This window comes from Cavia porcellus, unplaced genomic scaffold (assembly GCF_034190915.1).
Source record: "Cavia porcellus strain 051 isolate PalLab524CR breed Dunkin Hartley unplaced genomic scaffold, mCavPor4.1 scaffold_22, whole genome shotgun sequence".
In the NCBI taxonomy this organism is placed as follows: Eukaryota; Metazoa; Chordata; class Mammalia; order Rodentia; family Caviidae; genus Cavia; species Cavia porcellus.
Window position 1 is genome coordinate 48,951,979 of NW_026947505.1, and position 12,643 is coordinate 48,964,621.

The 12,643-nt window shown below is 37.0% G+C and overlaps 1 protein-coding gene across 8 annotated transcripts in view; it reads right to left on the minus strand.

Annotated features, from left to right (window-relative positions):
• Positions 1-12,643, minus strand: part of Ube3d (ubiquitin protein ligase E3D) — a 134,967-nt gene that overhangs the window by 19,645 nt on the left and 102,679 nt on the right. Inside the window, exon 10 of one of the 8 annotated variants that reach the window (XM_063233155.1) lies at positions 1-12,643. This exon is cut by the window's right edge and continues 25,319 nt beyond it. The exons of the other annotated variants lie outside the window; for them this stretch is intronic. The gene's annotated coding sequence lies outside the window, so the exon portion shown is untranslated. 8 annotated transcript variants of the gene reach the window in all.

Consider the following 12,643-nt stretch of genomic DNA (forward strand, 5'->3'; position numbering starts at 1 on the left):
TTTGATTTTTTCTTTTTTTTTTTTTTTTGCTTTTGTCTCCCGAAGGATGACAGGTCTTTGGATTGGGAAGCACATGCAAGATCAACTGGTTTTACTCTCCTTTTCTCTTTTCTACCAGTACAGTCATTTCTTCTTGCCAATATGCTCCTCTGGAATTAAAACTTTTGTTTTCTGAGGCAGAGTCTTTCTATATAGTTCAGGCTGGCTTTGAACTAATTATGTAGCCAAGTTAGTCTCGAATTCATGACGATCCTTCTGCCTCAGCCTCCTGAATGCTAGAATTACAGGAGTGCACCTCCATGCCCAGCAATTGGATTTATAGTTTTTAAAGGTATTTTTGTCATCAACTAGCTGATCTTACAGAAATGTTCTCTCATTAATATATCTTCTTTTCTATCTGCCAATGAAATATCCAATTAATAATTGCATAACAAGTTCAACTTGATATTCTATTCACAGAAGCTAAACAAAATAGCTAAATAATCTATAAAAGATGATCCTCTTTTCAAGAAACATGACCTCATCAGAAAGTTTGGCCAGCTAGTCACAGAGTTATCCAACATATTTTGTGATAGCAAGCAGAACAAGAAACATGAAAAAACAGATATTGACCATATTGTCTTCATTTTATAATACTCAACACAAAGTGGGCTTTTGAATCAGAACTCAAACAAAGAACAGGCCTGGGAGACAGGGGTTCAGTCTCCAACAGTAATAGAAGTAGATGTTCAGGATTAAGGACAAAGTGATAAGCATCTGTTTATCATTTATCATAGTCTAAAGACTTTCCACACACTGATTGACTTTATCATCACAATATCCAAAAGGTAAATAACACAGTATTATACAAGTGAGACATGTTTACCCTGAGGTACTATGGCCAGTGTGTAGAGGGGCTGAGATTTCACACCACACATATCTGATTCCTAGGCCATACCTCTGAATCTGTCTCCTGAGTTCTGTCATATTTAAAAATCTGTACATCTGTGTCAATATATCCAGTCATTTTCAATTAGGAAACATAGCAATATTATAAGGTGTTCATAAATTTCTGCAATAATGTATGAACATTTCACTATACAGTAAATTTCTACTCACATTGATGTATCTTAACTACTATTATAATAGCATCTGTACGAGAACAAAATAGAAACACCTCCAGAAATTCCTACACAAGGCTGGGCTACGTAGCATATGTTCATAACTGACAAACTACTTAGCAATGTTATTCAGCTCTAGTGAATAAAGTACTGCATTGAACTTGAGATATGATAGTATTGGAAGGATTGAAGTCTAGTTGTGTGGGAGAAGATGATACATATTTGATAAAGGTTTAATAGTAGTTATAAGAAAATCATTTTAGATTAATAAATCTACCTACATTTCAAGTATAATTTTTACATAAGAAAAAACAAACACAAATGGGACTTGTCTGCAAAATAAGGAAAGTCCACTAGGCAAGGTGTCATCCGTGGCTTAAACAAAGCTAGTTAAGGTACATTCATCTCTGGATATGGCAAGCGATTAGGAACAGAGGCACTAACACCAGTGCATTTCAGCTAGACTTCTGATGCCAGCCTTAATTAATTTTAGATTACAGTTGGCTTTCTGTATCTATGAATTCCACATCTGTAGGTTCAGCCAACTAAGTACTAAAAACACTCAAGGGAAGGTACTGCTTTCATATTTAACATGCCCAGACTATTTTGTCATTATCCAAAACAACTGTCCAAAACAATACAGTATAACAACTATAGTATATATATATATATATATATATATATATATACTGTATATAATGCATTTAAATTATATTAGGAAATCTAGAGATGATTTGAAAACTAGTAGAGAATATGCATAGGCTATATGCAAATTAGCATGTGATTTATACAACAGACAAGCTTTCATGGATTTTGGTATGGAGCAGATAACTGTCCCAGGCACTGTGGGACAGCTACTATATGTTATATAAAGAACTTCTCATTTTATCTCCCTGAATGTGCAGCATTTTGTAAGTTAGACACTGAAGTTTAAAAAGTTGGTTTTTACCCATTGAATCTGAAAATTAACCAAGATGACTGCAGAGTAAATGATGACTTGGGGCACTCAGAGAAATAGAAAAAGCTAATGCTCAGCCTCAAAACTTCTGCTGTATACTCCTTTCTAAAGTACATGATCAAAACAACAGCACAGAGTGAGAACTATTTCCCAATTCTTATTTCCAATACGCAAATGAAGTAAATTCTTAGAAAATGAATTTTTACTCTCTCCTGAGATTACAGAAACTCAGCTAGGAAGAGAGAAGAAAAAAGGAGAAGAGCAAGAGGACAAAACTAATGCCAACAGAAGAGGCAGAAAAAAGGAATTAACTTTTATGAGTAGTTTTATCTCTCTTTAGGTTGCTTTTTAATTTTGGAAGGAGCAATGCTCATTAATCCTTCAAAGGGAAATTGGGTATAAAGTAAGCAAAAAACTTTTATTTTCTGAATTTCACTATCACTGAATCCTTAACCAATCTGAGGATATATATATATATATATATATATATATATACACTGTAAATATACAAAGTTTTCAAAGTCATTTCATAAATGAGAAAAGACAGTAGGTAGAAATCAAGGAAGTATTAAAAACACACCTAACTTTAGTTAAGGAAAAGTTAAATCAAACAAAACCCAGACCAAAGTACTTTCTAGAATAGGTTCCTATTAGCTAACAAAATTAAAGTGCCATGGAGACATAAAGTCTGGTATTATGAGATAAATGACTGGCATATAAATGAGTGTATTGTCCTCTTTGTTATTATGGATTGGTTCATAAAAGATTTGTAAGTTGGTTTTCACTGTCCCCTGTCCCCACCAAAAAAAAAAAAAAAAAAAAAAAAAAAAGATTATTAAGACTAGTGTCAAGCTGAAAACTGGCTTCCCTCATGTCTCCTTTTGGCCAGAACTTCCAGAGGCAAGGGAAGTGAAGTGGGCTGTCCTAAGGGGGCAGAGCCAGGTAAGAATGGGTTAAGCTCTGAATGGTGGTAACGCACATTCCTTTTTAGAGCCTGGTCTTAGAAACATCAGATGATGGGGAGGACTTCAGTGGAGCTCCTGAAGGCAGCAGTGCAGATCTCAATGACTAGAGGAAAAACATTGTCAAGGAAACTGGCTACTTTTGAACTTGAGTAAGAGCGCCCTCCTCGGATTCGTGTTCTTGGCTCCTGGTCTCTGGACTAACAAACCCTGTTACTTTAGGAGAATGAAAACTCATTTTAGAAGAAAATGAACATGCTGCAGTTTCAATATCTATCAAACAAACTGGTAGTAGGGAAATAATGGTACACAAGAAAAAAAGGTCCTTTGGAAAGACAGCCTGAGAAAGCAGTATTCTAAACACCAGCACAAAAAGTTAATACGAAGTCTGATCTATAACATTCAGGTCAACTGTGTATTATTCAGCTTCTAGACACCCACGGGTTAGGAAAGGTTCGTTTGGCTCATGGTTTTTAGAGGACTCAGACCATGGCTGGAGGGCTCCAAAGCAGAAATGGTGTGGCAGAAGGGCCTGAAAGAGGAGAGGTGCTCTCCACAGGGTAGCTGGGAAGGGCAGAAAATGGAGAAAAGAAGAGAGAAGGGAGGAGCTATGAACAAGAACATATCCTTCGGGGTGATGTCTCCAATGACCAGCCCACCGCGCAGCTCCATCTCCTAACAGCACATTCAGCCACTATATTCATCAATGGATAAATCCACTGGTTAGCACAGTGACCCCAGGATCCCTCACTTTCCAAACACATGAGACTCTGCTGGGCATTTTAGATCTAAACCACAACAAATGGGTAAGGGAAAGTATATATCTTGAAAAACAAACAAAAAACACTCTCACAGGGAGAAGAAATGTGTGCTAACACTGTAAGAAGCAAACACCACCCGCTTGGTTGAGGCTGTGGGACAGAAGTGGTTTGGAATGCTCTACAGAATAAAAGGCATCTGTGCCCAGCAATTCGTTTCTAAAGTCCTTGACCATAGTTTTTCCTCTCAACTAGGCTAGCAAATGTGTTTTAGAATTTGATAACCAGAAAAATCCTTGGGAAGTAGTCTAAGGGTAATTTTTCTTAGAGGATGCAAAGCAGTAAAGAGGAAGAGTAAACAGCTTTTAGTATTCCCCGAGATATTACCTTTTTAATATGGTAACATCTCACTGGTATACAATACAATTTAAATAGAAATTTAAGAGTTTCCTGTAAAACAGGAATGTATCCAGAATAAACACACTTCATCAAGCAATTTCTGCTTGATGACCCAAGGTAGGCATTATGAATTATCTGTTATACGACCTTGACTATGTCTCTCGAACCTCTCCCAAGCTTCAGTGACTGCATCTTTACCACAGAAATGATAAAAATCTACCTCATAGAAGTGGTAGATTGATATCATAAGCATAGGGCCCTAGGCATCAGAGTTAACCCGAAACAGTGTTTTTTCACTTATTTCTCTGCCCTTGACTATGATCTAAAAAACAGAGCATATCTATGAATATAACTTCTCACATAAGATTTAACACACTTTTTTTAAATAGAAAAAGTCTAACTCCCATTTTTTCTAGATCCCAGAAAAAGCTTTCTCAGTACAGACTAAAAATGCTGACTATATATATTGTAAAACATAATTTAATCATGTGAGTTATGTCAGAATAAGTGAATTCTCGGAGGTAGCAAGGACTCCTGGAGCTTCTTGCTCAGCTAGCCCTGAAGAAAGGGTGTCCCCTGAGGCTCTAACCACCCTCATAGGTCTAGATCAGTGTCAGTGAACCTACTGTACATGTGCCACAGCGGACTGTTTGTTATCACTGCAAGCTCTAAAACGTTTGCCATTGCTAGTCTAGACAAAAGCTTGTGCTTTCACCTGGGTCGTCCTGGGGTTAGAGGACATGTCTGGGGTCCTATAAGACAGGAGGCTGTGTCAGAACCCTCTAAAATTCTTCCCCCCTTCCCTGCTGCTCCTCTGAAGTAAATAAACTGGGGGGGGGCACAGGACAGCATAGGACAGGACAGGACAAAACAAAATAGCAGACAGGCATCCTAGCGTAGCATCGAGTAGGTGCCTGGTGCCAGTTTGCCTGGTCTGGCCTTTGCTCAGATTCTGGCATGAAGAGTGTCAAAACAGGTACCTCTGAGAATACCTAATCACAGGCACACACTTAGGTATGTTTGGGATTGGAATTCACACTTGTAGCGTCTCACTAATAATCTTCTTTGTAGGAACACACTTTCAGGCCCAGCATCAAAGAACTTCCACAAATGTTCAGGGATAGCATGAGTTGTCCTCATAAAATTACTTCAATATGTGAGAGACACAACAGAAAAAACAGAAACAGACATGCAAAACTGGAGACATTTTCATTACAGAAGATTATATGATATCTATATTCTTTTCTTTTTGGTACAAGGATTGAACCCAAGGTCTTGTGTTTGCCAGGCAGCTGTTATACTGCTGAGCTACATCCCCAGCCAAGGTATATTTCAAGAAATAAAAGAAGTGATCAAATTATGTCCTGGAAACCATAGCATGTAAAACTTACAAACAGATTTGAAAAACAGCCTAATGGTATTTCTTGAAAGGAAAAAATTTAAAATTGATAGGAGAAATTTAATAAATAAGACAAGGAAGTGGATACAGATAAAGAAAGATGAATAAGATCAAATAATAGACGTATTAGGCAGAAAAAGTACATTTTTAACAACTCACCAAAGCTGCCCTCTTTCAGTGTAACAAACTGAAAAGATGTGCTGACAAAGGCAGGCACAAAAGAGCCGCATCACTCTTAACTCCAAGCAGCTCAATGTAGACAAACACCTTCACTTGAGGAGGGATTACTATGTGTAAGTCTTAAACTTGAGACCCCAGTACCAGATCAGCCACAGTAACTCAGATCCGGGCAAAGTCTCACAATTCCTATCACAAACTGAGCTGTTCGACTGAGCTACTTCATGGTTAGACCAGGTAGTTGACTGCCTCGCTGATTGTACCCGCCCACCCGCCTCTGACCTGAGGTGAGGAGGTCAGAGTTGAAAGCAGGATTCTACTCGCAAGGCACAAATAACTAGCACAGGCCTCTGTCCCAGCTTACAGTGCCAGATCTACCACAGAAAGGATAATTACCCAGTTGAAACTAAAGATACTGTGTGGAGTTCAGAACTCACAGGTAGAGCCTATGGACAAGCTCTGCGTCAAGCAGAAAACCATGTGCCCACCGGACAGACCCAAGTATTGGTCATACCAGTTTCAGTGTTGGAGTGTGCCTGGGAACATGTGCCTTCCTTCTAACTCTGTGTTACTAAGACTCAGGTGTGACCTAGTCAAAGAGCAGCTTTGGTAGCCAAGGGTCTCTATCATCTATCCTCTAGCATCAGGCAGAGCAGCTACACCGGGCCAGTGCTCACAGATGAGTTCTAGATCAGTGCCAGCACCAGAGACCTCTACCAAAAAAAAGACAGGCTTATATTTTAGCCTGAATCATCACAGCTGCAGTTTGGGCCACTGTGTACCCAAGACTATGCTGGTCTTTACAGCTGTGAGACTTTGGCAGAACCATGCTTAATTAGCAGCAGCCCAAATGACAAGGGTCTGCTTTCAACAATGCTATCCCAACCTTGGGCAGCATAGTAAATTATAAGACAAAACTGCTGGGGGTATGACAGGGTAGTAAGTCCATGACTTCACCATGGAACTCAGTGCTGGGCTGGTAAGACTGACCATTGGGAATGTAATAATGGGCACTGTTCCTAGACCTGCCTATGATGAAGCCTACAACAGCTCCATTGCTGGAGGAAGATATGCAGCTTCAGCCTATTGGACTTTTATTCCTAGTATCATCACCTGTAGCTAGCTAACTGTGGTGGTCCTGGGACATAAATTCACCTCAGCAACAGACAGCCCTAGGAAGTTTTGGCCATGCTCCTAAACCAGTGTTATACTGATCTTGCTAGACTGGAGGCTCAGGATGTGACACATCTTCATGGTTTTTTCGTGACCACAAATATTACATAGGAGCATGAGCATGGTTCAGAGACAGTGATTCTGCGCAAAGCCAGGTTAAATCCAGTGATATACACTCACAGGCCGATAGGCATCTGGGTCTACCTTAGGGAGAGGCTTATGGGACAGACTACTCTTCTCTAGGACTCTCTTCCTTCTTTTCAAACAAAAAACCAACATAATATTTTGGACAAAAGTGGGCTGGGACTGTCCTCTTGTACTGAAACAGTAACAAACAATAACAGATTTCTGGCACTTGGGGTGTTCTCTTGTGGAAGTAATGATGCTAGAAAAAGTAAATATCTTGCTAAGAATTTCTAGAAAGAAAGGCACAAAGCAACAAAATGACATTAGGAAAAATGGAATACTTGACAGTAGAATTCCCAGATGTTACATACCAACAAACTTAAAAAGCTCCCAGCAAACCATAATCTCAGTATCAAAATGAGGAATCAGAAATTGACCAAGCAATAATCAGTATATGAGAACTCTTGAGAATTTAAAGCAGCTATTTTATGGAAACTCAATGTGTTTGGGGGAAAAAAAGTTTCAATAAGGTAACACAGAAACTTAACACAAAAGTGAAGGTGATTAAAATCAAGTAAAAATTTTTGAACTGAGAAGTATTCTTGGTATATTTAAAAACAGATGGTATCAATACCAAGATCAGTCAAACAGAAAGAAGAATTAATAGGCTCAAAGACAGGCTACTTGAAAATACACAATAGAAGGGAAAAAAAATGAACAGAAATGAAGAAATGGTATCAAAACTTTGAGACAATATTAAAAGAGCAAAATATTCAGGGTGCTGGGGTTCAAGAAAGACTTGAGAATACCAAAGGAATAGAAAGCTTATTCAAATAAATAATAACAGAAACTTGCCAAATTCGAAGAAGGTAACAAATACCCAGATACAGGAAGGTCAAAGTTCATCAACCAAATTTAGCTCAACCAAGCCTACAATAGGACATCTTAAACTTAAGATTTTACAAATGGATCACAAAGGGAAGATTGCCAAAGCTAAAGGGGAATAAAGCAGTAATATAGGGATGTCCCAATCCTCCTGACAGCTGGCTTCTCAGCAGAAGCTTTACAGATCAGGAGAGAATGGCTTGAGGTTTTCATAGTACTGAAGGAAAAGAACAAGCTATCAGAGAAAGAAATCTCAACCCAATGTTGGTAGCTTCTCACAGAGCAAGCAAACAGCCAGCTGAGAAAGGCAGAAGGAAATGAAAGCCAGAACTGGGACAAAATCAGAACACACTGGAGGGGGAAAAAATTGAGACATGTTATATATGTATTCCAATTCCCTATAATGAATGTAATCATTATGTACTGCAAAAATTACTAAAAAATGTCCAACAAGAAAGAATCTTAAAACCTTTGAGACAAGCAAAAAAAAAAAAAAAAAAAAAAAAACCTAACAAAACAAAAAAACAACCAAAAAATCACTCATAAAAGTAGTCACATCAGTATTAAGCAGACTTCTTAACACAAACTTCAGATTAGCACAGCTTGGAGTAAAGGATTTCAAGTCCTAAAAGCAAATAATTTCCAAACTAGACTAATATATCCTATAAAACTATCATTCAAAATTCATGGGGAAATAAGGTCATTCCATAACAAAAAATATCTTAAGAAATAAATGAATACCAAGCCAGCACTATAAAAAAATACACATGGAATATCCTAGACAGACAAGAAAACCAACAAGGTCAAAAATTCAGATGAAATGAATACATCTAAGAAGGCAAATGTTAACAACAAAACAAACAAATAAAGGAGTTATCAACAGAAAAAATGCAATGACAGGAACAAATCAGGACTTTTCACTAATAATGGTCTATGTTAATGGTCTAATGTCCCTGGTAAAAAGACACAGACTGGCAGTCTGGATCAAAAACAAACCAACAAAGAACACAGAATCCAACAGTCTGTTGCACTCAAGAAACTCATCCAATCCAAAAAGAAATCCACAGACTAAAAACTTAAAAGATTCAAAAACAGTATTTATGGATTAGAATCTCTAAAGCAAGCAAGATTAGCAATCTTATTCTCAGAAAAAGAAAGCTTCAAGCTAAAACTAATCAGAAGCAAAAAGGTCACTACATATCAGTTAAGGAAACAATTCAACAAGAGTTAACAATTGTAATTACATATGACTTGAATATTAGTGCAGTCAACTTCATAAAACAAATATGGCTGGACATAAAACACCAAATAAATACCAACACAATCATAGCTGGTGACCTTAATAATCCACTTTCACAAAGAGATGGATCAACTAAACAAAAAATCAACAGAGAAATATCAGAGCTGAACTATACCTTTCAACAAATGGACTTTATAGATATCTACAGAATGTTGTACACTACAATAACAGAATATACACTCTTCTCAGCAACACAAGTAACTTTCTCCAAAATAGACCATTTGCTAGTCCACAAAGCCGGCTTCAAGAAATATAGAATAGCCAAGCATGGTGGTGCATATGCTGTAACCCTAGTACTTGGGAGGCTGAGGCAGGAGGGTTGGTGCATATTTTGAGGCCAGACTACGCTACTCAGTGAGTTCAAGTTAGTCTGAACCTTGAAAAGCAAGACCTTTTCTCAAAAAACAATAAATAAATAAATACACAAGAATCAAAATCACCCCCATGTATGTTATCAGGTCACTGTGCACTGAAACCAGAAATGAGAAAATTAATAAACACCTGGAAATTTAATAACACACTCCGGAACACTCAATGGGTCACAGAAGAAATAAAAGGGAGAAATAAAATAAATTAAACAACTCCTAGAATCAAATGACAGCACCAGTTCCACACATCAAAACCTTTGAAACACAATGAAAGTAGTCCCAGGAGAGAAGTTTTTTGCAGTTAGTGTTCACATCAGAAAAAGAGTGAATGCAAATAACCTAATGATCTTAACGATAAACCTCAAGATACTCAAAAACAATAGTCCAAACTCAAACCCAGTCTAGGGAGGGAAATCATAAAGATTAGAGCTGAAATTAATAAAGTTGAGACTATAAAAAACAACAAATGTAAATATATGAGCTGCCAATATTGAAGCACTCAAATATATAAAATTTTATAATAGCATTTCAGAGATTCTTCTGAATAATCTGTGTAACTACAGTTAGTATCACCTCTTCCACTGGAGTCTCCATCAAATAGGAGGCCAGGCTCTACCCAGAAGTAAAAAGAATTCTCTTCCACAGGTGCTACTGAATACCATTTCTGTCACTGAATAAATGTATCAGATTTCTTTCTCCGTCTCAGCTCAGTCCATTGATAAGAGACCAACAAGTACTCTTGTCAGTATATCCTGAGTATCTCTCCATAGATTCTTCCTCACGAAAGGGATCTCACATCATAAAGATGCTTGTATCTCACTGCAACAGAATTCTTTTTTCTTTCGGTATTGTTTTCCTACCCATTTACTTCATTTGTCTTTTTTCATGCTAACTTGGCAAATCTGGATGCTGGCTATAAAACGGCTTGCGTTTTGCCTGCCTTTATAAGTAGTTCAGAATAGCTAGATTTCTCATGGCTTTCCAGAGATCAATTTATTAAAATGACCGCCTGTCTTGTAACCTGCAGAGTATTTCCTCTTTCACAAAAGAAGCACATTGTTAATGCTATGATGGAAATGCTGGCTCTGCAGACACTTCATACTGAGGTCCAGATAGGGATCCTAATGAGCACTATTTACCATCTTAAAAACTGAAGCCAGTCTCAGATTCATACAATCATACAAATGGACCTTATGCAGCCAACAAATACTATGTTTGCAAATTATTGTAATGGCCAAAGAAACTGTTCACAAAATAAAGCTATAAGGAAAGAAAACAAAATAAACACTAATAAACAATTATCATATAGACACTGCCAATCATGTTTCAGAATGACAGGAAGCATAATAGTTAAAAGCACACACTCCAGAACTAGATCTCAGTTTACATCACAGTTCTACAATTTGCTAGCTTTATGAGGATGAACAACTTTTTAAGTATTTCTGCAACTCCCTTGTTATGTAACAAATGTAGATGATAATGCCACTCATTAGGGACTCTCAGTGACATGGGAAACAGCTCATGACATAAATGAAGAAAGCAGGATTCAACATTTATCATTCCACTTTTGGAAAAAAAGAAATTGCTCTGTTTTCTTTATTGCAAATGCCCACCTCTAAGTGTGTACCAGGAAGAAAACACATGAAAATACTAACTCTAAAGAATATGACTAGGGCAAGTGATTCTTGTTTTTAAAATTACATATTGTTTTTATAACAGGCAAGAAGTTCTATTTTAAAAAAGAGCCATTTTTAGTAGAATCAGAGTGCTAGCATAATTTCCTACACAGAAAATTGAGTGACAATTTCAGGTTAGCAGGTAAGAGGATGATTACTAATGGTCAAAATATCAGGAATATGAAAATAACAGCTAAAGAAAAAAATATCAGAAATGAAATTGTGGTAGGTTTCCATTTTATGAAAGAGAAAAGTAATTTCAACATTCTAAGTAGAGAAACAGGTCAGTTAGTGAAGATACATGATAAAGGTTTGGGAATAAGAAAAATGTTTAATTTGCTTAAGTTTTGTGTTTATGATAAGACATCCTATACATGCATATATGTGTGTGTACATATATATGTATGCACATAAAGACAAAAAGCTGAATGATAAAAGTGACACATATATGTCTATAAATACAATCTACTTTAAAGATAAAACACATTGTTTGAAGTTAAGACTAATGAAACAAAGTCACCTTCCTTTTAATTTGGATATATTTTTGTATTTATGAATCAATGCACTGCCACAAAAATGTCCCTGGAGTATTATAATATTTTTTGCCTAGTACTTTTTCAATGTCCTTGAAATGTCTGAAGAATTACCTTCCTTACTGATCCTACTTCCCTAAGTCAGCAACTTAGAAAACTTGTTTCCCCAACCTTCTATGAAGGACAGTATGTCATTTGACCAGGCTCCATCACTGTCCACCAAGCTCAGAACTTACCTCCAGCAGTAATTTGAGAAGGAAACCTAAGAATCCTATCCCATGGTAATCATAGAGGGGGAAGTCCCTTTTGGAAATCAGTATGTAGAGTCATGTGTGTAAATGATATGATAATATTTTCTCAAAAACCATCCAGATGGCATTTTGGACTCTATTCCTGGTTGGATCTTTACCCAATATCCTTCAATAAGCTCTGATTCTACTCAAACTTGCCAAACAAGAGTAGATTCTGTTGTCATGATTTGTCCACTATGAAGAAAGACAAAGGTTTGTCATACTTAGATTCTAATTATGAGAACTAATAGATACCTACATTAGCAAACAAACAAACAACTCATTATTTCACTGGCTGATGCTTTACTTTGTTCCTACAAAGTGAGACTAAATTCTCTTTTACAAGTGGGGAAATATTCCCAAGATTACACAAATGGTTATGTACATAATATAAATGGTATTTGAATCCATATATTTCTGGTTTTAGAAACTATAAGTCTATAATTGACATCAATCTAGCCCCTTCCCCAACAGAAAGTGTAAGTCACTGATCTAAGAATGACCCTTCAAGCATGCACCCTGAAGGAAACACAACTTGC